Source organism: Phyllopteryx taeniolatus, chromosome 18 (genome assembly GCF_024500385.1).
Source record: "Phyllopteryx taeniolatus isolate TA_2022b chromosome 18, UOR_Ptae_1.2, whole genome shotgun sequence".
In the NCBI taxonomy this organism is placed as follows: domain Eukaryota; kingdom Metazoa; phylum Chordata; class Actinopteri; order Syngnathiformes; family Syngnathidae; genus Phyllopteryx; species Phyllopteryx taeniolatus.
The window spans coordinates 2,482,478-2,506,981 of NC_084519.1; the positions used below are offsets into that span (position 1 = coordinate 2,482,478).

The following is a 24,504-nucleotide window of genomic DNA, read 5'->3' on the forward strand; positions in this document are numbered from 1 at the left end:
GGGACACTACACCAACCCAGGTCTCCAACAAAAGAGGTCCCATCAAAATCTGATGTGGCATTTCAAAATAAAAGTCCACTGAAATTGGTATATTTCACTGCCATGATCACGGATTTCAAAAATTCATAAATTTTTTTTTCCTACTTATCACAACACCAGACCAGTTCTGGGGGACACTACACCCCCCCAGGTCTGCAACAAAAGAGGTCCCATCAAAATCTGATGTGGCATTTCAAAATAAAAGACTCTTGAATTTGGTGTATTTCACTGCCATGATCACGGTTTTCAAAAATTCATTAAAAAAAAATTCCTAGTTATCACAACACCAGACCAGTTCTGGGGGACACTACACCACCCCAGGTCTGCAAAAAAGAGGTCCCATCAAAATCTGATGTGGCATTTCAAAATAAAAGTCCACTGAAATTGGTATATTTCACTGCCATGATCACGGATTTCAAAACTTCATTAAAAAAAACTCCTAGTTATCACAACACCAGACCAGTTCTGGGGGACACTACACCACCCCAGGTCTGCAACAAAAGAGGTCCCATCAAAATCTGATGTGGCATTTCAAAATAAACGTCCACTGAAATTGGTATATTTCACTGCCATGATCACGGATTTCAAAAACTCATAAAAAAAATGTTCCTAGTTATCACAACACCAGACCAGTTCTGGGGGACACTACACCCCCCCAGGTCTGCAACAAAAGAGGTCCCATCAAAATCTGATGTGGCATTTCAAAATAAAAGTCCACTGAAATTGGTATATTTCACTGCCATGATCACGGATTTCAAAAATTCATTAAAAAAAACTCCTAGTTATCACAACACCAGACCAGTTCTGGGGGACACTACACCACCCCAGGTCTGCAACGAAAGAGGTCCCATCAAAATCTGATGTGGCATTTCAAAATAAAAGTCCACTGAAATTGGTATATTTCACTGCCATGATCACGGATTTCAAAAATTCATAAAAAAAAATTCCTAGTTATCACAACACCAGACCAGTTCTGGGGGACACTACACCACCCCAGGTCTGCAAAAAAAGAGGTCCCATCAAAATCTGATGTGGCATTTCAAAATAGAAGTCCACTGAAATTGGTATATTTCACTGCCATGATCACGGATTTCAAAAATTCATTAAAAAAAAAACCTCCTAGTTATCACAACACCAGACCAGTTCTGGGGGACACTACACCCCCCCAGGTCTGCAACAAAAGAGGTCCCATCAAAATCTGATGTGGCATTTCAAAATAAAAGTCCACTGAAATTGGTATATTTCACTGCCATGATCACGGATTTCAAAAATTCATAAAAAAAAAACTCCTAGTTATCACAACACCAGACCAGTTCTGGGGGACACTACACCACCCCAGGTCTGCAACAAAAGAGGTCCCATCAAAATCTGATGTGGCATTTCAAAATAAAAGTCCACTGAAATTGGTATATTTCACTGCCATGATCACGGATTTCAAAAATTCATTAAAAAAAACTCCTAGTTATCACAACACCAGATCAGTTCTGGGGGACACGACACCAACCCAGGTCTCCAACAAAAGAGGTCCCATCAAAATCTGATGTGGCATTTCAAAATAAAAGTCCACTGAAATTGGTATATTTCACTGCCATGATCACGGATTTCAAAAATTCATAAAAAAAATTTTCCTACTTATCACAACACCAGATCAGTTCTGGGGGACACTACACCACCCCAGGTCTCCAACAAAAGAGATCCCATCAAAATCTGATGTGGCATTTCAAAATAAAAGACTCTTGAATTTTGTGTATTTCACTGCCATGATCACGGATTTCAAAAATTCATAAAAAAAAATTCCTAGTTATCACAACACCAGACCAGTTCTGGGGGACACTACACCATCCCAGGTATCCAACAAAAGTGGTCCCACCCAAATCTGATGTCCATCCATCCATCCATCCATTTTCTACCACTTATCCGAGCTCGGGTCGCGGGGTCAGTAGCTTTAGCAGGGACGCCCAGACTTCCCTCTCCCCAGCTACTTCATCCAGCTCTTCCGGGGGTATCCCGATGCGTTCCCAGGCCAGGTGAGAGACGTAGTCTCTCCACCGTGTCCTGGGACGTCTCCGGGGTCTCCTTCTGGTGGGACGTTCCCGGAACACCTCACCAGGGAGACGTCCGGGAGGCATCCGAATCAGATGCCCCAGTCACCTCATCTGGCTCCTCTCAATGCGGAGGAGCATCAGCTCTACTTTGAGCTCTTCCCGGATTACCGAACTCTCTAAGGGAGAGCCAGAATACCCTGCGGAGGAAACTCATTTCGGCCGCTTGCATCCAGGATCCACAGCTCGTGACCATAGTTGAGGGTAGGAACGTAGATCGACCGGTAAATCGAGAGCTTCGCCTTTCGGCTTAGCTCCTTCTTTCCCACAACGGACCGATACAAAATGCGCATCACTGCAGACGCTGCACCGATCCGCCTGTTGATTTCCATTTCCATTCTTTCCTCACTCTTGAACAAGACCCCAAGGTACTTGAACTCCTCCCCTTGGGGCAGGATCTCATCCCCGACCTGGAGAGGGCACGCCACCCTTTTCCGACTGAGGACCATGTTCTCATATTTGGAGGTGCTGATTCTCATCCTAACAGCTTCACAGAGTTGGAGATCACGGTTTGATGAAGCCAACAGAACCACATGCTCTGCAAAAAGCAGAGCTGCAATACTGAGGCCACCAAAACAGACCCCCTCTACGCCTCGGCTCCGCCTAGAAATACTGTCCATGAAAGTTATGAACAGAATCGATGACAAAGAGCAGCCTTAGTGGAGTCCAACCCCCACAGGAAATGAGTCTGACTTACTGCCGCCAATGCGGAACAAACTCTGACTCCGATCGTACAGGGACCGAACTGCCCATATCAGGGGGTTCGGTACCCCATACTCCCGATGCACCCCCCACAGGACCCCTCGAGGGACACGGTCGAACGCCTTCTCCAAGTCCACAAAACACATGTAGACTGGTTGGGCGAACTCCCATGCACCCTCGAGGACCCTGCCAAGGGTGTAGAGCTGGTCCACTGTTCCACGGCCAGGACGACAACCACACTGCTCCTCCGGAATCTGGGATTCAACTTCACGATGAACCCTCCTCTCCAGCACCATCTAATAGACCTTACTAGGGAGGCTGAGGAATGTGATCCCCCTGTAGTTGGAACACACCCTCTGGTCCCCCTTCTTAAAAAGGGGGACCACCAACCCAGTCTGCCAATCCAGAGGCACTGTTCCCGATGTCCACGCGATGTTGCAGAGGTGTGTCAACCAGGACAGCCCCACAACATCCAGAGCCTTTGGGAACTCCGGGCGAATCTCATCCACCCCTGGGGCCTTGCCACCGATGAGCTTTTTCACCACCTCGGTGACCTCAACCCCAGAGATAGGAGAGCCCGCCTCAGAGAACCCAGACTCTGCTTCCTCATGGGAAGGCGCGTGAGGAGGTCTTCGAAGTGTTCTCCCCACCGACTCACAACGTCCCGAGTTGAGGTCAACAGCGACCCATCCCCACTATACACAGCGTTGATGGTGTGCTGCTTCCCCCTCCTGAGACGGCGGATGGTGGAACAGAATTTCCTCGAAGCCGTCCGGAAGTCTTTCTCCATGGCAGCACCGAACTCCTCCCATGTCAGAGTTTTTGCTTCAGTGACCACCAAAGCTTCATTCCGCTTGGCCAGCCGGTAGCCATCAGCTGCCTCAGGAGTCCCACAGGCCAAAAAGACCCGATAGGACTCCTTCTTCAGCTTGACGGCATCCCTCACCGTTGGTGTCCACCAACGAGTTCGGGGATTTCCGTCACGACAGGCAACGAACACCTTACGGCCACAGCTCCGATCGGTCGCCTCAGCAATGTAGGCGCGGAACATGGTCCACTCGGCCTCGATTTCCCCCACCTCCCCCGGAACATGAGCAAAGTTCTGTCGGAGGTGGGAGTTGAAACTCCTTCTGGCAGGGGATTCTGCCAGACGTTCCCAGCAGACCCTCACAATACGTTTGGGCCTGCCACGTCGGACCGGCATCTTCCCCCACCATCGGAGCCAATATCACCACCAGGTGGTGATCAGTTGACAGCTCTGCCCCTCTCTTCACCAGAGAGTCCAAGACATCCGGCCGCAAGTCCGATGACACGACCCCAAGGTCGATCATCGAACTGTGACCTAGGGTGTCCTGGTGCCAAGTGCATGTGTAGGCACCCTTGTACTTGAACATGGTGTTCGTTATGGACAATCCGTGATGAGCACAGAAGTCCAATAACAGAACACCGCTCAGGTTCTGATTGAGGGGGCCATTCCTCCCAATCACGCCCTTCCAGGTCTCAGTGTCATTGCCCACGTGAGCATTGAAGTCCCCCAGCAGAATGAAGGAGTCCCCAGCAGGAGCGCTCTCCAGCACACCCTCCAAGGACTACAAAAAGGGTGGGTACTCTGAACTGGATGAGATCCTCCCCCAAGTGGAGGAGTTCAAGTATCTTGGGGTCTTGTTCACAAGTGAGGGAAAAATGGAACAGGAAATCAACAGGCGGATCGGTGCAGCGTCTGCAGTGACGCAGACTTTGTATCGATCCGTTGTGGGAAAGAAGGAGCTAAGCCGAAAGGCGAAGCTCTCGCTTTACCGGTCGATCTACGTTCCTACCCTCACATATGGTCACGAGCTGTGGGTCGTGACCGAAAGAACGAGATCCAGGATACAAGCGGCCGAAATGAGTTTCGTCTGCAGGATGTCCGGGCTCTCCCTTAGAGATAGGGTGAGAAGCTCGGTCATCCGAGAGGATCTCAGAGTAGAGCCGCTGCTCCTTCACATCGAGAGGAGCCAGATGACGTGGCTGGGTCATCTGATTCGGATGCCTCCCGGACGCCTCCCTGGTGAGGTGTTCCGGGCACGTCCCAACGGGAGGAGACCACGGGACGACCCAGGACACGCTGGAGAGACTACATCCTTCGGCTGGCCTGGGAACGCATCGGGATCCCCCCAGGAAAGAGCTGGATGAAGTTTCTGGGGAGAGGGAAGTCTGGGCGTCCCTGCTAAAGCTAATGCCCCCGTGACCTGACCTCGGATAAGCGGTAGAAAATGGATGGATGGATGGATGGACATCAGATTTGGGTGGGACTACTTTTGTTGGATACCTGGGGTGGTGTAGTGTCCCCCAGAACTGGTCTGGTGTTGTGATAACTAAGAGATTTTTTTTTATGAATTTTTGAAATCCGTGATCATGACAGTGAAATATACCAATTTCAGTGGACTTTTATTTTGAAATGCCACATCAGATTTTGATGGGGCCTCTTTTGTTGCAGACCTGGGGTGGTGTAGTGTCCCCCAGAACTGGTCTGGTGTTGTGATAACTAGGAATTTTTTTTTTACGAATTTTTGAAATTCGTGATCATGGCAGTGAAATACACCAAATTCAAAAGTCTTTTATTTTGAAATGCCACATCAGATTTTGATGGGACCTCTTTTGTTGCAGACCTGGGGTCGTGTAGTGTCCCTCAGAACTGATCTGGTGTTGTGATAACTAGGAAATATTTTTTTATGAATTTTTTAAATCCGTGATCATGGCAGTGAAATATACCAATTTCAGTGGACTTTTATTTTGAAATGCCACATCAGATTTTGATGGGACCTCTTTTCTTGCAGACCTGGGGTGGTTTAGTGTCCCCCAGAACTGGTCTGGTGTTGTGATAACTAGGAAAAAAAAATTTATGAATTTTTGAAATCCGTCATCATGACAGTGAAATATACCAATTTCAGTGGACTTTTATTTTGAAATGCCATATCAGATTTTGATGGGACCTCTTTTGTTGCAGACCTGGGGTGGTGTAGTGTCCCCCAGAACTGGTCTGGTGTTGTGATAACTAGGGAAAAAAAATTTATGAATTTTTGAAATCCGTGATCATGGCAGTGAAATATACCAATTTCAGTGGACTTTTATTTTGAAATGCCACTTCAGATTTTGATGGGACCTCTTTTTTGCAGACCTGGGGTGGTGTAGTGTCCCCCAGAACTGGTCTGGTGTTGTGATAACTAGGAATTTTTTTTTTTATGAATTTTTGTAATCCGTGATCATGGCAGTGAAATATACCAATTTCAGTGGACTTTTATTTTGAAATGCCACATCAGATTTTGATGCGACCTCTTTCGTTGCAGACCTTGGGTGGTGTAGTGTCCCTCAGAACTGGTCTGGTGTTGTGATAACTAGGAAAAAAAATTTATGAATTTTTGAAATCCGTGAATATGGCAGTGAAATATACCAATTTCAGTGGACTTTAATTTTGAAATGCCACATCAGATTTTGATGGGACCTCTTTTGTTGCAGACCTGGGGGGGGGGGGGGGGGGGGGGGGGTTTAGTGTCCCCCAGAACTGGTGTGGTGTTGTGATAACTAGGAGTTTTTTTTCATGAATTTTTGAAATCCGTGATCATGGCAGTGAAATACACCAAATTCAAGAGTCTTTTATTTTGAAATGCCACATCAGATTTTGATGGGACCTCTTTTGTTGCAGACCTGGGGGTGTGTAGTGTCCCCCAGAACTGGTCTGGTGTTGTGATAACTAGGAGTTTTTTTTTTATGAATTTTTGAAAACCGTGATCATGGCAGTGAAATACACCAAATTCAAGAGTATTTTATTTTGAAATGCCACATCAGATTTTGATGGGACCTCTTTTGTTGCAGACCTGGGGTGGTGTTCCCCCAGAACTGGTCTGGTGTTGTGATAACTAGAAAATATTTTTTTAGGATTTTTTGAAATCCGTGATCATGACAGTGAAATATACCAATTTCAGTGGACTTTTATTTTGAAATGCCACATCAGATTTTGATGGGACCTCTTTTGTTGGAGACCTGGGGTCGTGTGGTGTCCCTCAGAACTGATCTGGTGTTGTGATAACTAGGAAATATTTTTTTATGAATTTTTGAAATCCGTGATCATGACAGTGAAATATACCAATTTCAGTGGACTTTTATTTTGAAATGCCACATCAGATTTTGATGGGACCTCTTTTGTTGGAGACCTGGGGTTGTGTAGTGTCCCCCAGAACTAGTCTGGTGTTGTGATAACTCGGAATTCTTTTTTTTAATGAATTTTTGAATTCCGTGATCATGGCAGTGAAATACACCAATTTCAGGGGACTTTTATTTTGAAATGCCACATCAGATTTTGATGGGACCTCTTTTGTTGGAGACCTGGGGTCGTGTAGTGTCCCTCAGAAATGATCTGGTGTTGTGATAACTAGGAAATATTTTTTTATGAATTTTTGAAATCCGTGATCATGGCAGTGAAATACACCAAATTCAAGAGTCTTTTATTTTGAAATGCCACATCAGATTTTGATGGGATCTCTTTTGTTGGAGACCTGGGGTGGTGTAGTGTCCCCCAGAACTGATCTGGTGTTGTGATAACTAGGAAAAATTTTTTTATGAATTTTTGAAATCCGTGACCATGGCAGTGAAATACACCAAATTCAAGAGTCTTTTATTTTGAAATGCCACATCAGATTTTGATGGGACCTCTTTTGTTGCAGACCTGGGGTGGTGTAGTGTCCCCCAGAACTGGTCTGGTGTTGTGATAACTAGGAGGTTTTTTTTTATGAATTTTTGAAATCCGTGATCATGGCAGTGAAATATACCAATTTCAGTGGACTTTTATTTTGAAATGCCACATCAGATTTTGATGGGACCTCTTTCGTTGCAGACCTGGGGTGGTGTAGTGTCCCCCAGAACTGGTCTGGTGTTGTGATAACTAGGAAAAAATTTTTATGAATTTTTGAAATCCGTGATCATGACAGTGAAATATACCAATTTCAGTGGACTTTTATTTTTAAATGCCACATCAGATTTTGATGGGACCTCTTTTGTTGCAGACCTGGGGGGGTGTAGTGTCCCCCAGAACTGGTCTGGTGTTGTGATAACTAGGAGTTTTTTTTTAATGAATTTTTGAAATCCGTGATCATGGCAGTGAAATACACCAAATTCAAGAGTCTTTTATTTTGAAATGCCACATCAGATTTTGATGGGACCTCTTTTGTTGCAGACCTGGGGGTCTGTAGTGTCCCCCAGAACTGGTCTGGTGTTGTGATAACTAGGAGGTTTTTTTTTTTATGAATTTTTGAAAACCGTGATCATGGCAGTGAAATACACCAAATTCAAGAGTATTTTATTTTGAAATGCCACATCAGATTTTGATGGGACCTCTTTTGTTGAAGACCTGGGGTGGTGTAGTGTCCCCCAGAACTGGTCTGGTGTTGCGATATCTCATTAAAAAGATTTCACAGATATTTTCAATCAGGGATAATGAAAGCAACATATGCAGTTTTCAGAGATTTTTATTTTGAAATACAATATCAGATGTTCATCAAACCTCTTTTCGCGGAGTCCTTGGTGGTCTGTCACACAGATCTGAACTTGTCTTGCGATACCAATGGGATTATGTTGGGGTGGCTTTGGCTCAGTAGGTAGAACAGGTTCGAATCCCTGCTACGACTGTCCGCATGTCTAAGTGTCCTTGGGCAAGACACTGAACCCTAATTTGCTCCCAGTGGGCATGGCAGCCCCTCGCATGGCAGCAGTCGCCCATTGGTTTATGATTGTGTGTGTGAATATGAGTCTTTGTAAAGCGCTTTGGCCACTGTGATGATGGAGATAAAGCGCTATATAAGTGCAGTCCATTGCCATTTATTTTTCCCAAGATATCAAATAAATTAATTATTTTAATGTATGTATGTATGTAATGTATCTCAAGATTGTAATTAACTTTGCTGGCTGCATTCCTTAACCGAAGAACACTGACATCCGTATTATTGGGAAGCTTTTATTTTGAAGGTGGCTTCTCCGCGAGTTGGCGACCTATTACCGTAATGCCGAGTATGAACGAAATTAGGGGCGGCTGGCTTGACTGCTACTTTTCGAGTGGAGGCTGGCTTGACCGCAGTCTCAGATTCATGTAACTGAATACCGACCAGGAGTCAAAGCGTCGGATTCACCACACACGTCACCTGGTGACGTGCCTTGCTAATATACGGCCTGACTGGCATCACGCAGGTATGCAAGCTCAGACATTCGCATGAATGCATCCGTTCTGAAGCCAAGCGCACGTCCCAAATCGAGCATCCTACTTTTAACACTTTGAAACTCTCATTTGACATCATTGCGTGTCTCATTCATCCTAGAGGGCCATCCCATCCACATTTTCTTAAAACAAAAAAGAACAACAAATTTAGACGAAGCCTTCAAACACCCCCGCCAACACAGACACACAGGCATACCCACACCAGCTGTTTCAATGCCACACGCAAGCCACTCGGGCGAGCGCCGCGCTGGTGTCAGATTCTAACAGTGAGAAAACGCTCACCTTCTCGCCGGCATGAAATCTGAAGCGGCTCCGTGGCGCCGTCGCCCGGCAGTGCAGCAAAGAATCCTGTTCGTGACCCCACTTTGAGGTGGATTTTTTCGCCCGTGGTTCCGAATCGGAGGTCACCCGGGAAACCTAAGGCTTTCCGTTGGGAAGGGATGAATGAAGACTTCGAGACACTTGGCATTTGGGCTAATTCGATTTATTGAACAAGCCTTGGTGTCATAACAGCTGCTTCCATTGCCAGAACAATGAAAGAGCCCCCGAAAACCCCTGGATCTCAGTTTATCAAGGTTAAATTCTCTGGGGGTGGAAATTAGCCCCTCCCTGGGTGCACCTGGCAGATGGCCGTTCCTCATGACCATATTTGGAATCACACCCGGCTGCTGGCGCCTCACCTTCTAGCTACGCTCACACCCGGTTCCCTTATCTTATAAGATGCAAAACAATCCTCTTTGCAGACAGGGACGCCTGCTGTGAACCCAAGACATGTTACTGTCTGGGCGGAGAATGAAATGAATGAAACCCTAATAAACGTACAAATGGTTGAAGGCAGTCCTTTGATGTAGAACTTCAAAGAAAAGATGGTTGGCTTGAATACAGATCTCCAAACATTTGGCCCTTGCAAAGGAACTCTGATTGTGGTACTATTGAAATATACTACAGTGTCTTTGCAACCCAAGTTCAGCATCTGAAAACCACTAACAAATTTCCAGAATCTTCTGAGTTCATGTTCTATTTTCTCATTTGAAATAAAGGGTGGCACTCCGGAAACTGTGATTGGGTGGGTGTTTTGAATGGTGGTTCAAAAGAAATATTTTAAAAACAAAATCATGAAACAAGCGGCATGGTGACCGACTGGTTAGAGCGTCTGCCTCACAGTTCTGAGTACCAGGGTTCAATCCCCGGCCCCGCCTGTGTGGAGTTTGCATGTTCTCCCCGTGCATGCGTGGGTTTTCTCCGGGCACTCCGGTTTCCTCCCACATCCCAAAAACATGCATAGTAGGTTAATTGACAACTCTAAATTGCCCGTAGGTGTGAATGTGAGTGCAAATAGTTGTTTGTTTATATGTGCCCTGCGATTGGCTGGCAACCAGTTCAGGGTGTACCCCGCCTCCTTCCCGATGATAGCTGGGATAGGCTCCAGCACACCCGCGACCCTAGTGAGGAGAAGCGGCTCAGAAAATGGATGGATGAATGGATGGAAATCATGAAACAGGCTTTGACAAAAATTATGGTACCCTTAGATTGATTGATTGAAAACAATTTGACCATCGGGACACGTTCAAACAAAGTGTGTCCTCTAATTGGCATCACAGGGGTCTTCAAACTTCTAAGAAGTCAGTCGGTCTATTTTAAGGGTGATAAGTAATCACTGTGCTGTTTGGTGACAATGGTGTGTCCACTAAATATGGACCAGAGGAAGCAAAAGAGAGTGTTGTCTCAGGCGATTAGAAAGAAAATTATCAACAAGCATGTTAAATGTAAAGGCTATAAAATCATCTCCATGCAGCTTGATGTTCCTGTGACTACAGATGCACATATTATTCAGAAATCTAAGATCCACGGGACTGGAGCCAACCTCCCGATACCTGACCGCAGGAGGAACATTAATGACAAATTGAAGGGACAGATAATATGAATGGTAACAAAGGAACCCAGAACAAAATCCAAAGCAAATAAAGGTGAACATCAAGGTCAAGATACATCAGTGCCAGATCACACTGGACTTCATGGGCAACAACCAAGGAGGACACCACTGTTGAAAATAAGTCATAAAAAAGCGAGACTGCAATTTGCCTGCATGTTGACAAGCCTTTTACCAAGCAATGGGTGTAGCGCAGCCCATTGTCTTTTGTAAAAAGCTCACTAAACATATTATTTTGCGTTTCTGTAGATAATAATTTTATAATACTTACTGAGTAAACGAAAACAATAATAATACAAATATTTTCCCCGAAAGAATATGTACCTCTTATCGCTGACCCATTGGCTGCCCAGCAGCTGTGTGGGCCTTGCAGTGCATACGACCCAGCACTTCTCTTGCCCTTACTTATCTGTATTTATTGCTTTTATTGATCCTTATATTATTTCTTTTAATATGTGTGTAAATCACGTGTCAAACTCAAGGCCCGGGCTAAAATATCTATCAAAATCTTAATCTCAATCTCCGTTTTCCCTAATAAATAACGTTGCGACATTTCAAGTATTTATTTATTTTTGTTACCAAAAAAACGCCTTTGAAAACGCCGTTATATTTGTACAAACTATTATCCTCGACTTATGATTTCAAAATTAGTTACCCATCAATTTGTTCTAAATATGTAGTACTATGATGAGGTGATGAAACATTTATATGGTTTCAGTCATAAACAGCTCTGTGGGGGAAACAATGTGGGCCGCGACAAAAATTATTCCACCCTTGGTGTAAATTAACTTGCTAGTGACCCAGTGATGTTGTTGAAGAGAACTTTTATCCACTTGATTATAAACTTTGAGTGTTGTTACGCTGCTACCATACTTTTCCACCTGTCATGGTGTGGAGGAATGCAGACTGGGAAGTTTCTCTCAGCCATGACTTCCTCATATACCTATGGACATCAATCGGCGGTGACATACCAGCGGACATCCCAGGTGAGCTCCAGACACGTGATACGTAAAGCAGGAATCACTATGCCGCAAGCTGGACAACCCCTGCAAACCTCCTCCACTATGCTGCTGTCATATGTGACCCGCTCTGGCTAAAGAGTCCACGTCGCAAGATATAGTTTCGCGTAAAACACAAAAATAGATCAGATAGTGAATATTTTCGATTTCCAGATTCTCCAAAAATACCTTCCTTAAAGTCTCATGTCCCAGCAGCCCAAAGGTAAAATTTAAGCCAAAGTGTATGCAAATAAGCGATTAATAGACAATGTGTGTCGCTGTTTTTTCACCGATTCGTAGCGAGCGGGGAACCACCCATCCAAATTAGTGTTAAAATAACTGAGGATTCCTGGCCTTTGAAGTCATTTCCTAAATTATTTACAACCCCAATTCCACTGAAGTTGGGACGTTGTGTTAAACATAAATAAAAACAGAATACATTGATTTGCAAATCATTTTCAACCTATATCTAATTGACTACACTACAAAGAAAAGACATTTAATGTTCAAACTGATCAACTTTATTATTTTTAGCAAATAATCATTAACGTAGAATTTTATGGCTGCAACACATTCCCAAAAAAGCTGGGACAGGTAGCAAAACAGACTAAGTTGAGGAATGCTCATCAAACACCTGTTTGGAACATCCCACAGGTGAACAGGCTAATTGGGAACAGGTGGGTGCCATGATTGGGTATAAAAGGAGCTTCCTTGAATTGCTCAGTTATTCACAAGCAAAGATGGGGCGAAGTTCACCTCTTTATGAAGAAGTGCGTGAGAAAATAGTCGAACAGTTTAAGGACAATGTTCCTCAACGTACTATTGCAAGGGATTTAGGGATTTCATCATCTACGGTCCATAATATCATCAAAAGGTTCAGAGAATCTGGAGAAATCACTGCATGAAAGCGGCAAGGCCGAAAACCAACATTGAATGCCCGTGACCTTCGATCCCTCAGGCGGCACTGCATAAAAAACCGACATCAATGTGTAAAGGATATCACCACATGGGCTCAGGAACACTTCAGAAACGCAATGTCAGTAAATACAGTTCGGTGCTACATCCGTAAGTGCAACTTAAAACTCTACCATGCAAAGCAAAAGCCATTTATCAACAACACCCAGAAACGCCGCCGGCTTCTCTGGGCCCGAGCTCATCTAAGATGGACTGATGCAAAATGGAAACGTGTTCTGTGGTCCGACGAGTCAACATTTCAAATTGTTTTGGGAAATTGTGGACATCGTGTCCTCCGAGCCAGAGGAAAATAACCATTCAGATTGTTTTGGATGCAAAGTTCAAAAGCCAGCATCTGTGTTGAAATGGGGCTGTGTTAGTGCCAACGGCATGGGTAACTTACACATCTGTGAAGGCACCATTAATGCTGAAAGGTACATACAGGGCTTGGCTGCCATCCAAGCAATGTCTTTTTCATGGACGCCCCTGCTTATTTCAGCAAGACAATGCCAAACCACATTCTGCATGTGTTACAACAGCATGGCTTCGTAGTAAAAGAGAGCGGGTACTAGACTGGTCTGCCTGCAGTCCAGACCTGTCTCCCATTGAAAATGTGTGGCGGATTATGAAGCATAAAATATGACAACGGAGACCCCGGACTGTTGAACAGCTGAAGCTGTACATCACGCAAGAATGGGAAATAATTCCACCTACAAAGCTTCAACAATTAGTGTCCTCAGTTCCCAAACATTTATTGAATGTTGTTAAAAGCAAAGGTGATGTACACAGTGGTAAACATGACCCTGTCCCAGCTTTTTTGGAACATGTTGCAGCCATAAAATTCTATGTTAACAATAAAGTTTATCAGTTTGAACATTAAATATGTTGTCTTTGTAGTGTATTCAATTAAATATAGCTTGAACGTGATTTGCAAATCATTGTATTCTGTTTTTATTTATGTTTAACACAACGTCCCAACGTCATTGGAATTGGGGTTGTATATAAATGCACGTAGCAACCAATAAAAGCAGAAAAAAAGCAAACTAAAAGCGAAAATACACCATAATGTGACGCTTCAGCACGAAATTCAACGGAAGTCGCCATTTGCGGCCCGCTGTGCATTTCGGGTGGCCCGCAGTATGTACTAAAATAATCATCTTTATCCTTGTTGGATCTATCTCACCCAACACCTATAAAAATAGACACAAAAAGGAATGAAGACGCTGGTTTCTTTTGCTCATGAGGAGGATGTATGGGAGATTGTTCAGATTACAGCCTCCCATCACGCTCTAAACAATCTACCCCACTGCTCCAGTATTTATTTGAAATAGGGAGGTATCTAAGTTACAAAACATAATACACTAAATTACAAGACACTAAGGGGAGGGTTTCAAGGTGAAGACATGAGACCAACACCCGGCCACGTCCTTGGTCAAGGCGCCCTTCTCTGACGATTCCTGCTGAGTCATCTTCTTGAAGGCGAGACATCTTCCTTTCTCTCACGGTCAGCAAGCAACCATCAAAATCGTCCATAATACTAATGAAAGCTAAGCAAATAAATGATAACTTCTACAATTTATTTAACATTTCTCTCCTGTGGCGGCACGGTGGATGACTGCTTAGAGCGTCAGCCTCACAGTTCTGAGGACCCGGGTTCAATCCCCGCCCCCGCCTGTGAGGAGTTTGCATGTTCTCCCCGTGCCTGCGTGGGTTTTCTCTGGGCACTCTGGTTTCCTCCCACATCCTAAAAAACATGCATTAATTGAAGACTCTAAATTGCCCGTAGGTGTGACTGTGCGTGCGAATGGTTGTTTGTTTGTATGTGCCCTGCGATTGGCTGGCAACCAGTTGAGGGTGTACCCTCCCTCCTACCCGATGATAGCTTGGATAGGCTCCAGCACGCCCGCGAACCTAGTGAGGAGAAGCGGCTCAGAAAATGGATGGATGGATGGATTTCCCTCCTGTTTATTATGTATTTGCACAAATTCTCATATCATTTTACAGTCACTTCATTTCGATTTTTAACTGTAGAATAATTTTTATGAAACAAATACATTTACACTCAGAGTAAACTTGTCATACATGACTGTTGTAGTTTAAACATCGTAATCACCTGGATCAGGAAACAAATCAGATAAAACAACATCATCATCGTCATCATTATCAACATCCAGTAAAGGATACATCTGCTAGGTAGGTTTCATCCAAGCCTCCGAGACGACATAGCCATTATGGCAGGCTGGTGAAGCCCCCTGAAAGACTTTCATTACGAGTCTCCCTATGGGTGTTCCGGGGGGTTGGGGTGGGCGAGCTGACATTAGGACCATGCCTCAGGCAGGCAGGTGGGGGCGTGTGGGAGACTCTTGGTGCTGATGGTTTACGCGCAATACTGTTTTGTTCACTCTGGCTTTTGTGGGAAGTCAAAGAATAAAGACATTTGAACTCAACGATATGCATTCCTTTATTCTGCCACATTTGTTAGAGGCATTGAAAAATAAATATTACAGAATATCATCCATCCGTTCATTCATTTTCTGAGCCGCTTATCCTCACGAGGGTCGCGGAAGTGCTGGAGTAGGCTCCAGCACTTAGCTGGGATAGGTCCCAGCTATCTTTGGGCAGGAGGTGGGGTACACCCTGAACTGGTTGCCAACCAATCGCAGGGCACACATAAAGTAAAAAACATTTGCACTCACATTCACACCTAGGGGTAATTTTAGAGTCTTCAATCAACCTACCACGCATGTTTTGGGGATGTGGGAGGAAATCGGAGTGCCCTGAGAAAACCCACGCAGGCACGGGGACAACATGCAAACTCCACACAGGCGGGGCCGGGGATTGAACCCCAGTCCTCACAACTGTTAGGCAGACGCACTAAGATTAATAATAACACTTGTACTTGCTCTGTGGTGATTAAAACTTGGACACGTGTTCTATGTCATGAGTAGCGGTGTATATAGTGTGGTAAGGTGAATAATGTGTGGTTTTAGCATGTTTAATAAGTTGAAAAATTTCAAAGTGACCCTTTCATCCTTTGGGTTTTCAGATGCCCCAGCCACCTCATCTGGCTCCTCTCGATGTGAAGGAGCAGCGGCTCTACTCTGAGATCCTCCCGGATGACCGAGCTTCTCACCCTATCTCTAAGGGAGTGCCCGGACACCCTGCGGAGGAAACTCATTTAGGCCGCTTGTATCCTGGATCTTGTTCTTTCAGCTCGTGACCATAGGTGTCATGGCCTTGTGTTTCAAGTTGTTTTTCTTTGTGTTGCAGTGTCTGGGTGGGCGTGGACATCGGTGACACACCTGTCATGCATTGTAATCATCAGCCTTTTTAGGGGGCACCGTGACAGTGTGTGGGTGTCGGAATATTCACTAGTTTTTGCCGCTGTTCTGACCGCTGTCCAAATTTAGGCTCACTACGATTATACCACACGGACCGTTTGTCTCATCCCCGACCTGGAGAGGGCACACCACCCTTTTTCGACTGAGGACCATGGTTTCAGATTTGGAGGTGCTGATTCTCATCCGAGCCGCTTCACACTCTGCTGCGAACTGCTCCAGTGAGAGTTGGAGGTCACGGCTTGATGAAGCCAACAGAACCACATCATCAGCAAAAAACAGCGATGCAATACTGAGGCCACCAAACCGGACCCCCTCTACGCCTCGGCTGCGCCTAGAAATTCTGTCCATAAAAGTTATGAACAGAATCTGTGACAAAGGGCAGCCTTGGCGGAGTCCAACCCTCACCGGAAACGAGTCCGACTTACTGCCGGATATGCGGACCAAACTCTGACTCCGGTCGTACAGGGACTGTATCAGGGGGTTCGGTATCCCATACTCCCGAAGCACCCCCCACAGGACCCCCCGAGTGACACGGTCGAATTCCTTCCCCAAGTCCACAAAACACATGTAGACTGGTTGGGCGAACTCCCATGCACCCTCGAGGAACCTGCCAAGGGTGTAGAGCTGGTCCACTGTTCCACGGCCAGGACGAAAACCACACTGCTCCTCCTGAATCTTAGATTCAACTTCCCGACGGACCCTCCTCTCCAGCACCCCTGAATAGACCTTACCAGGGAGGCTGAGGATTGTGATCCCCCTGTAGTTGGAACATACCCTCCGGTCCCCCTTCTTAAAAAGGGGGACCACCACCCCAGTCTGCCAATCCAGAGGCACTGTCCCTAATCTCCACACGATGTTGCAGAGGCGTGTCAACCAGGACAGCCCTAAAACATCCAGAGCCTTGAGGAACTCCTGGCGAATCTCATCCACCCCCGAGGCCTTGCCACCTCAGTGACCTCAACCCCAGAGATAGGAGAGCCCGCCTCAGAGAACCCAGACTCTGCTCCCTCATGGGAAGGCGTGTTGGTGGAATTGAGGAGGTCTTCGAAGTATTCTCCTCTCCGGCTTACAACGTCCCGAGTCGAGGTCAGTAGCGCCCCACCCCCACTATACACAGTGTTGATGGTGCACTGCTTCCCCCTCCTGAGACGCCGGATGGTGGACCAGAATTTCCTCGAAGCCGTCCGGAAGTCTTTCTCCATGGCCTCACCGAACTCCTCCCATGCCCCGAGGTTTTGCTTCAGCAACCACCAAAGCTGCATTCTGCTTGGCCAGCCGGTACCCATCAGCTGCCTCAGGAGTCCCACATGCCAAAAAGGCCTGATAGGACTCCTTCTTCAGCTTGACGGCATCCCTCACCGTTGGTGTCCACCAACGGATTCGGGGATTGCCGCCACGACAGGCACCGACCAACTTTCGGCCACAGCTCCAGTCGGCCACCTCAGCAATGGAGGCGCGGAACATGGTCCACTCGGACTCGATGTCCCCCGCCCCCCCCCCTCCCCCCCCCCCCTGGAACATGAGCAAAGTTCTGTCGGAGGTGGGAGTTGAAACTCCTGACAGGGGATTCCGCCAGACGTTCCCAGCAGATCCTCACAATACATTTGGGCCTGGCATGTCGGACCGGCATCTTCCCCCACCATCGGAGCCAACTCACTCTCTTTACCCGAGTGTCCAAGACATGCGGCCGCAAGTCCGATGACACGACCACAAAGTCGATCATCGAACTGCGACCTAGGGTGTCCTGGTGCCAAGTGCACGTGTGGACACCCTTATGCTTGAACATGGTGTTCATTATGGACAATCCGTGATGAGCACAGGAGTCCAATAACAGAACACCGCTCGGGTTCTGATCGTGGTTCCTCCCAATGACCCCCTTCCAGGTCTCACTGTCATTGCCCACGTGAGCATTGAAATCCCCCAGCAGAACGATGGAGTCCCCAGCGGGAGCGCTCTCCAGCACCCCCTCCAAGGACCCCAAAAAGGGTGGGTACTCTGAACTGCTGTTTGGTGCAGAGGCACAAACAACAGTAAGGACCGGTCCCCCCACCCGAAGGCGGAGGGAGGCTACCCTCTCGTCCACCGGGGTGAACCCCAACGTACAGGCGCCAAGCCGGGGAGCAATAAGTATACCCACACCTGCTCGGCGCCTCTCACCGTGGGCAACTCCAGAGTGGAAGAGAGTCCAACCCCTCTCGAGAGGACTGGTACCAGAGCCTAAGCTGTTCGTGGAGGCGAGTCCGATTATATCTAGTCGGAACTTCTCGACCTCACACACCAGCTCGGGCTCCTTCCCTGCCAGAGAGGTGACATTCCATGTCCCTAGAGCCAGCTTCTATAGCTGGGGATTGGATCGCCAAGGTCCCCGCCTTCGGCCACCGCCCAGCTCGCACTGCACCCGACCCTATGGCCCCTCCCACAGGTGGTGAGCCCATGGGAAGGGGGACCCATGTTACCCTTTCGGGCTGTGCCCGGCCGGGCCCCATGGGTGCAGGCCCGGCCACCAGGCACTCGCCTTTGAACCCCACCTCCGGACCTGGCTCCAGAGGGGGGTCCCGGTGACCCGCATCCGGGCAAGGGAAACCTGAATCCATTTATTGTACTCGTCATAGGGGTTTTTGGACATCCTCTGCACCAGTCCGTGATAGTTCTCAGTTGAAAAGGGAGGCATCTTGATTGCTGGTCTTGGCTTGCATAGCCGTTTGATGCTGTATATAGTATAAACAATATATTGTACTTCATCACATTTATTAAACCAAAATATAGATTAATATTTGGGAGAAGCAAGTTGCGACAGAAACAGAATGTAGGGGTGTGAAAAAGTATTTTAAAAGAGGTTTGCTTATTTGAACGGCCGGTGTGGTACGTATGTACCGCCACATACATTTTGGCTACAAGCTTCACTTTTTAAATCCGCAGGTACATTACTAATATAGTTAAGTATTGTTGTAAAACACAAAAGATGTATACTTTATCGTGGACTTGTTAAATTGTGCTATATCTTCTCTCTCGCTCTCGTACAGTGCAGATGCTTTTTTGCTCGCTCTGCTTGCTTCGCCTCTGTTTAAATTTTTTTCTTGCTGATGAGATTATTTTTCTTCTATAAAATAATAGAAGCAGCGACTCCTAGATATTTTTAAACCTGTGGGACTGTACTTTTTTTTGTAGATAGTCAGTTGTTGCCATGTTCCAATATTTTCTGATACCCTCTCACCATTACGTGAGCGTGGCCTGCTAATTAGCACCAGCCTGGTATTAGCAACAAGACCAGCAATCAAGATGCCTCCCTTTTCCACTGAGAACTATCACGGACTGCTGCAGAGGATGTCAATCCTAGAAACGAAAATCCACCATCTTAAAGTGTATGTGGATGTAACTTGACAGTCGGGGAATGAAACCACTCTACCGATGTCTCAAAATGGTGAGAAGAACTGTGCTAACAGTAAAAGTAAAAGTACTGTGCTAACACCAAAGTACTGATATCTCCAAAAAAAATCCTGGAGATCACTTATCAGCACCCAACTGTGAAATTTGTCATGATACAAACATGGGTCCTGGACGTTCTCAAACAGCAATCAGAGGTACTGAAGCGAGATTTCATTGCTCTCCTAACAAAAGTGCAATGTTTGGATGCTGAGGTTTTCATAAGTGGATCTCTCCCACTTGTACGATTTGGAGATGAACATTTCTCTACGCTCAGTCAATTAAATAAGTGGCTCAAAGAGTGTGTACTGCACTGTCTGTGAGTTTCATTGACAATTTCTGCGTTTTTTTTGGGAGCGCAGACATCTTTACATGGCAGACGGTTTCTGTCTAAGTAGACAAGGGGTTAAGTTATTGGCTCCCAACATTTTTTACTGCGTATGTCATTCAGTGGCCCAAAAAGAAAACACTGGCCTATTGACACGGCTGAAGGACAACAGCATGCAGTTGTCCCAAACAATCGGAGGAACAAGAGATAATGTGACACGAGGCGCAGACGGATTCATCAGCGTCATCCAAACAATCAGAGACACGAATGACAAATGAGATGAGCCAGCACTTTCAATCTCCCACACCCCTCCCTGCTCCATTGGAGCCTAGCCCAACGCAAAACTCACTCTCTACTAGCCTAAATGCCATGTTAGGGCTGACAGACAGGGTGAAGGCTATTGTCAATATAGTAGTCCAGCCTACACCACGCACCTCGAAGGACCCCTCCTCCACCCATGAAGAATCTTATCTGCGAATCTGACTGATATCTGCGGGGTCTTTTCCAGAATAAGTCAGACCCCTATGGAGATTTGCCATTTCTCATCCCTGTCATTACAAGGGACAGAAAGCTGGTCAAAGAAATATGGCACAAAAAAAGTAGAACTACAAACTTAGTGAGGATAAAATGTGAATCTATCAAACCATTGTCTCCAGTTATCTCTGCGAGAACAGCTCTTTTCCATATCAGGTCACTGGGTAATAAATCAATGTTGATTAATGACAGACATGATTACAACCTATGATCTGGACTTTTTGTTACTAAATGAAACATGGTTGACAGAAAGTAGCTGTAATACCATTTTAAATGAGGCAACACCAGCAAATTATAATTTTATGAACAAGTGTCGAATAGGGAAAAAAGGCGGTGGTATTGCTGTTATTTTTAAGTCATTATTTCAGTGTAAATAAATTATACTGGGTGATTTTAGCTTTTTAGAATATCTGTTTTTTGGTTAAATGTGACCCAAAGGTTATTGTTTTAATAATTTATAGGCCTCCAAGATACAATAGAAAATTTATGGAGGACTTTTCAGAACTGCTGTCAGTTATTTGTACTGACTACAACTATTTTTTCATAACGGGAGACTTTAACATTCATGTTGACAAAATTGAAAGAACTCTCTGCTATACTAGACACATTTGACATCTCTCAACATATTGAGTCCAACCCACACTCACGGTCACATCTTCGACCTGGTCATCTCTAAGGATGTTGAAATTCTATCAATTGACATTAAGGATATGGCTATTTCTGACCATTTTTGTGTATTCTTTGAATTACAGATTCTTCCAAAAGTTCAGACAACCTCTATTAAGAAAAGTTACATAAATGAGAGTACCACCACTAACTTTATGGAGACCATAGCTGTGCCACAAACTGTGAATGCTGAGACAGTTGATGAACTTTTGAATAATTTCACCTGGAAAATCTCAAATGTCATGAATGCTGTCGCTCCTATTAAAACTAAGAGAATCTTGAGGCTACCTAGAACACCGTGGAGGAGCACTGTGATAGTAAAGACCTCTAAATCAAAGTGTAGGGAAGCAGAACGTAAGTGGAGTAAAACTAAACTCTAAATTGACTAAGACCTGTACAGACAACGTCTTTAAGTTTAACCAAGAGTTAGTCAGGGCTCGACAGCAACACTTTTCTGAAATCATCTGTAAGAACTTCAACAATACTCACACTCTTGTTTGCTGTGGTTTGCAACTCATCACAGTACATAATCTGCTCTTATCAAAGTGCTAAATCATATAACGTTGAACACTGACTCAGGAAAGGTGTCAATTCTGGTCTTGTTGGACGTCAGTGCGGCTTTTGATATGGTAGATCCTAATATAATGCTGAACAGGTTGCAAACGTGGGTAGGACAAAATGGAACAGTCCTATGGTTCAGGTCCTACCTAGAGGAAAGGAGTTATTTTGTAACCATTGGGAGTGCTCAATCTCATCGAATGGAAATGACCTATGGGGTTACTCAAAGGTCAGTTCTTGGACCGCTCTTGTTCAGTCTGTATATGCTACCCTTGGGTCAAATTCTTCAGAACTTTAATTTTGACTAGCATAGCTATGCAGATGACACACAGTTATATCTATAGCTGTCTCCAGATGACTACAGTTCAATTGAGGTGTTATGTCACTGTCTAAATAAGATAAATAACTGGATGAGCCAAAATGTTCTTCACTTAAACCACAACAAAACTGAGATAATTGTTTTTGGCAATAAAAAAAAGAGGATTGCTGTTAGTAAATACCTGGAGTGACTCTCTTGCAGTGTACGCTGTTTTAATTGTACTTTTATTTTTATTTTTTTCTCTTTTTGTTTTAAATGTTTATAAGCTGTTTTTTTTCTTTGTTTTTAAATGCTTTTAATCATGTAAAGCACATTGAGTTACCTTGTGTATGAAATGTATTATATAAATAAATTTGCTTTGCTTTGCTTTGCTTATGTGTTTGAATGGCTTGGGGGTGGCGCAGCGGCTATTCTCTGTCTCGCTTGCTTAAACACAGAAACGTATGTACATGTATGTACAGTATGTATGAATGTATTTACCCTGCGAGTTTCAACAGCTGTTTTTTATATTGGTGTATATTAGCCATAGATGTCAAAAGTACTGTTATTCAATACTTAAGTAAAATAACTGAAACTTCTGCAAAAAACAACTCTCGTAAAAGTACTCAAGCCACTCCTTTACTGAAGCAAAAGTACAAAAGTATACACTTATAAATGTACTTCTGTAAAAAAGTAAAAAGTAAATCAACATTTTTCAACCCAATAATAAAATACATATAGTGAGATTTTTGTATCTCCCTACATGATTGGCATGCTTTCTCTGTGGAGATTGACTGAAACTAGTCGAAAATGAGCAAAGTAGGGCTATTTTCAGTTTGGGTTTTAACAGTGGATAATAGTAAATGTGTTAGAAATATCTTAATGCTCAAACTATACATAATTTACCGACAGCGAGATAGACTTCAAAAAGCTGGCTTTCTAAAGAACTAATGTGGTTCGTTCATTGCAGCCACTTTTGAAAAAAGAGCCAATATATAATAATAATAATATTCTTACCTATGAAAGGTTAATCCCAATCCGGAGTTCCCTTGTTGTGATTGTACGACGTGTGTGCAACCATACACAGCAAAATGTGCAGGCATCTTGTTATTTTGGTTTCCGGCCTGCCTTCCACAAAGATGGAATGCGCTGACACTTTCCCCACGAGCTTAGCTACATGGAATGTGCTGGCAATTTGCCCCCAGCTTTGCATTGCCGTAGGCAAGCAAATAAAAAAGAGAGTGTTGTATCTACGATGTCTATGATCAATGTGCATGACTCGCTTACTTCTGATTTTTTGGGGGGGAGCGTTTTACTTTTTATGTAAGGTCGTCCAAACTTTAGGTTTTAAAAGTAACAAGCACATTTTTAAAATGCAAAGAGTAGAAAGTACAGATAAGTGTGTTTAAAAAATGTGTAAAAGTAAAAAATTGCAGCAAAATATTCAAGTAAGTACTGTAAACGAAATAAGTACTTTGTTACTTCCATCAATCCATCCATCCATTTTCTTCCGCTGAGCCAGAGTCAGGTTGTGGGGGCAGAAGTCTAAGCATTGAAGCCCAAACTTACCTCTCCCCAGCCACTTCATCCAGCTCTTCCGGGGGGATCCCGAGGCGTTCCCAGGCCAGCCAAAGAGACATGGTCTCTCCAGCGTCCTGGGTCGCCCCTGTGGCCTCTTCCCGGTGGAACGTGCCCATAACACCTCACCAGGGAGGTGTCCAGGGCGCATCCTAACCAGATACCCGAGCCACCTCATCTGGCTCCTCTCAATGCGGAGGAGCAATGGCTCGAGTTGGAGCTCCTCTCGGATGACCGAGCTTCTCAGCCTGTCTCTAAGGGAAAGCCCGGACACCCTGCGGAGGAAATTTGGCCTGCTTCTATCCGTGATGTTGTTCTTTCAGTCACGACCCACAGCTCATGACCATAGATGAGGGTAGGAACGCAGATCGACTTGGTAAATTAAAAGCTTTGCCTTTCGGCTCAGCTCCTACTTCACCACAACAGACGACATAGAGTTCACATCATTGCAGATGCTGCACGGATCCGCATGTCAATCTCCTGCTCCATTCTTCCCTCACTCGTGATCAAGACCCCGAGATACTTGAATTTGGGGCAGGATCTCTTCCTCGACAAGGAGAGGGCATGCCACCCTTTTTCGACTGAGGCGTCAGATTTGGAGGTGCTTATTTTCCTCCCAGCTGCTTCAAATTTACAATGCTGAGGCTCCCTTTAACACCTGGGCTGCACCGAGAAATTCTGTCCATAAAAGTAATGAAAAGAATCGGTGACAAAGGGCAGCCTTGGCGGAGTCCAACCCTCACTGTAAATCAATCTGACTTACTGCCAGCAATGCGAACCAGACTCTGACACCGGTCGTACCTTATCGA

At 45.2% G+C, this 24,504-nt stretch overlaps 1 protein-coding gene across 1 annotated transcript in view; it reads right to left on the bottom strand.

Moving 5' to 3' along the window:
• LOC133468427 (uncharacterized) overlaps positions 1-23,273 on the bottom strand; it is a 41,218-nt gene extending 17,945 nt beyond the window's left edge. The window contains exon 1 of the transcript XR_009785497.1: positions 23,135-23,273. The gene's annotated coding sequence lies outside the window, so the exon portion shown is untranslated. The remainder of the gene's footprint in view (positions 1-23,134) is intronic.
• Positions 23,274-24,504: the final 1,231 nt, after the last annotated feature.